This window comes from Otolemur garnettii, unplaced genomic scaffold, assembly GCF_000181295.1.
Source record: "Otolemur garnettii isolate 467f Iridium unplaced genomic scaffold, OtoGar3 scaffold00054, whole genome shotgun sequence".
NCBI classification, from domain to species: domain Eukaryota; kingdom Metazoa; phylum Chordata; class Mammalia; order Primates; family Galagidae; genus Otolemur; species Otolemur garnettii.
The window spans coordinates 2233220-2237180 of NW_003852449.1; positions in this window are offsets into that span (position 1 = coordinate 2233220).

Genomic DNA, 3961 nt, shown 5'->3' on the forward strand with positions numbered 1-3961 from the left:
CTGGTCTTCCCAGAGCCAGTCCTGTAGGAGATGGCCCAGGAAGGGAGTTTCCAGTGGGGGCTGGGCCTCCAGAGGGAGGAGCTGCCCCGTGGGCCCAGAATCTTAGAGGAAATTCAGTTCCAACTCCTTCCCCCAAATCATAAAGACAGGTATGAGAAAGTCCAGTTAGATCAAAAGTGACCCTTCCTCAGCTCCAGCCCCTCTGCCCCTTTCTGTTCTGAGCTTGCAGCCCAATCATCTTCATCCTCAGGCCCCTCCTACCCCCACAAGGCAGGGAACTCGTCCCTTTCCAAAGGAAGGAAGCTGCAGTCCCAAGACCAGGGCCTGCCACCCAGCTCCTTTGCAGAGGAGTGACTGCAGGATGAGTGGGGCACCCTGGAGCACTGTGACCCAGAGAAATGTGGTCTCCAGAGCAGGATGAAACCACCAAGGTTGAAGACGAGGACACACTGTAGCTGATCACCTTCTGAGTTTCACTTCGTTTAATTTACCCTTTTCTTCAATCTCTGACATACAATGAAGTCTCAGGAACATTTTAAAACCACACAGACATTTCCTCCTTCAGGCCAGCAAAAGTATAACCCAGACAGACAGGACTCAGGAGTTCTGCTTTGAGGGGGGTATTTGTCGAACCCCATCACTTTCCATAATCCAGTCCTTGAGAGCTGGGAGGATACAGACAGGGTCTCTGCCCTCCCCTCAACCACCTGGAGGGAGTGTGTGACATGAGAGCCCAGACTCCCGCTTTCAAGGTCACCCTACACTGGGTAGAGGTTTTCTGGTTCTGAAGCCTGACTCGCTCCAGCACGTTGCTTTGTGGTGGTGTCAGCTGTCAGCGGGCCAAGTGGCAGGAGCTGAGCCACCTCTGAGCCAGACGAGGCTGGGTGCACACAGTAGGAAGTTTACTCGTGCTACCTCGTTTCATCCTCAGCATGATCACGTGGGGACAGAACTTCTATCCCCTTCCTTCCTCCATCCATTCATTCACTTGATAAATGCTTATCGGTCACCTACGACGTGCCAGGTAGCAGAGGCACAACAGACAACAAAACAAAGTCCAACCCTCGTGGAATCTATTTTCCTCTAGTCTATGGTGATAAACAAATAATTAAAATATATAGTTTACCCTACAGTGATGGGGGTTAGGAAAGAAACTAATGACAATGTAGGAAAGGTCACGTATTTTCCTAGGATGGGAGGGCTGGTATTTTTTTAAAGGGCACCAAGAAGACTTTTTGTGAAGATGAACTTTTGAACAAAGATCTAAAGCAGTTGATGGTGGAAGCCACATTAACATTTTATGAAAGAGCATTCTGGTCAAAAGGAACAGCACATGCAAAGGCCCTGGGGCTGGGCCATGGATTCTGGATACGTTGTAGACATATTTTTAAGATCCCCCAACATATGAATTTATGGCCACTCATTCTCTTTCCTTGAGTCTTTGGGATAAATGTGAGGTCTCCATTAATCCAGGAACCAGGAGCTCGGAACAGTGAGAAGCTCAGTTGGCACCTTTCACTGATTTTAAAGAATCTATGAAGAGTACGTGAGATGAAGAGGAAGGGGCTAAGTGGTTAATACTAGTCAGATAATTCCTCAGATGTTAAGTCCCTCTGTGAAGAGGTTTCTAGATGATATCTCATTTAATCCTTAAAAGAAATCGTGAGAAGATAGAACTTTCATCTTCTCATGGGGAAGTGATGGCTCCGGAAGGCTTACTAACTTGAAATCAGTCACGTGACTGGCCAAGGCCAATCTCAGATCTGAGCCTGGCTCACTTGTTGCTAACGTCTGTGGAATTTCCTCTATACCAGTGGTCCTGACCTTTTAGCCCGAGAGACCAGTTTCTTAGAAGACAACTTTTCCACAGACACAGAGATGAACATGACAGGGAACCCGCCCTCAGTGAACTCCTGGCTGTAAGCATGATAGTGAGGCTTAGGAAGTCCGTTACTGCTGGGAAACACAGTTCCCTTTCTTCCATTCACTGAACACACATTTGTTGGGCGCTTACCGGGTGCTGCATAAAGACGCTCACATTGGGACAGGGGTGCAGACAATAAACTAACCCATACGGCCCCTCTGATGGGATAAATGCCACAGAGAGGCCCAGAGCTGCTGTTACATCCCCAGGGCTGGATCACTTGGAAGCAAAGACCTGAGGGGTGGAGGTGTGGCATGCCGCTCACTCAGGAGACAGCCTTCACTGGAACAGCTAGGGTGGAAGCAGGGGGCGGGACAAGCGATGGGTTTTTCAGGAGAGCAAGGACAGTGTCAAGTGGAGCAGCAGGAGGTCAGTTAGGGGCTGTGAAGACAAGAGTGACTCCACCTCCGATGCTGGCCGCTGCATTGACTTCTGACTGACCGCAGTCCAGCACACCTCCTGGTTTCCACTTCATTTACTGTTCTTAGCGTAAGAACGTGTCAACCTTGATGTCATCACACAGATCACAGGCTGTGATGCACATTCTCGCCTGTTCTGGAGGGCTGACTCTGTCTCTGTAGGACACTCACCCCTCTCCCTACAGGCTGTAAGCCCCGAGTGAGGGGTGGCATTGTGGAGACCCACCCGCCTCAGTGCTGCCGAGGCTGCCCTTCTGTGCATACACCCCAGGAGGCCACTCTTCACCCATGAATGACCTGTCTGCCTCACTCTTGGTTCCTCAGCTCCCGCAAAGTTCACAGGGCCCTGTGCACCTGCTGCTGTGCACAGAACAGAGGCTATGGCCGTAATCCCGGAGGGAAATGACAGTGCCTGAGACCAGGTCACAGTGCAGAGTACTGGGGTTTGGAAACATCTTGAGAGTTGGTGCCTTGCTGACAGATGCACAGGGAGTACAAAGGATGGACGCTCCTGGCCTGTGCTGCAGGGAGTGTGGAGTCAAGTATTTGGAGCTGAGGAAGACAGATGGGAGACAGGCTGGGAAGGGGACCAAGACGAATTAAGTTTGATATGTTGGGTGCGTGGTTGATGCTGCAGCGCCAGAGAGAAGGGCAGGTGGGAGACAGAAATGTGACCAGTGCACTTACGGGGATTCCGCCTCTGAGCCCAGGTAGAATCCCTGAGGGGGTGAGCGTGGCTGGAGAGTAGCAGTCCCGAGCCTGGGGACACCCTGAGCTTCAGAAGTCAAAGAGATGAAGAGGAGAGGGCAGAGAGAACTGACCATCCTCTTTCCAGACCTCCTAAGTCAGAGTCTGAGTCCAGAAATCTATATTTCTAACAAGTTCCACCTGTCATTCTAATGCACCTATGAGCTTGGGAACCAAGGACAAAACCTTAAACCTATACTTATGGGATACCTTGGTGTCATAATTTAGTAAGCTCCCTTTCATTGTTTGGGCAAAGTGCTAGGAGCTGGGAATTACGAACAACCAGGAGAGGAGGAGAGGGAGGAAAGTGTAGCCAACAGAGCAGTTTGCCCTTCTAACCGAGACCTGACATTTGCTAGACTCGAGATCATTCCATTTAATTCCAAAGAAATGGGCTATCCCAGTTTCTACTCCTGCATGCCCTTAGAGGTATTCCTATCTTTCAAAAAGAGGGAGCGGTCTGAGGTGTATTGGTGGGTTTTGTTGACTGATTGTCTCATCACACTGAGCGGCCAAAGATACCTTAGCTTGCTTCTGTGGGCCTACTAAGCGAGGGAGCAAACCACAGGAAGGTTGATGCTGAGCAATTTCCAGGGGAGCCGATGCTATCTAGGAAAGTGCCAAGGGTGGATTCCCCAAAAAGAGGTCCTGATAGATGGTGCCTATCTGTGAGTTTTGCAGCGCCCTAAATCTGATGGTGAAGTCAACAACAGGGGGCTTAAGAGCTGAAAGCAAGGCTCGGCGCCCGTGGCTCAAGTGGCTAAGGCGCCAGCCACATACACCTAAGGTGGCGGGTTCAAATCCAGCCCAGGCCTGCCAAACAACAATGACAGCTGCAACCAAAAAATAGCCAGGTGCTGTGGTGGGTACC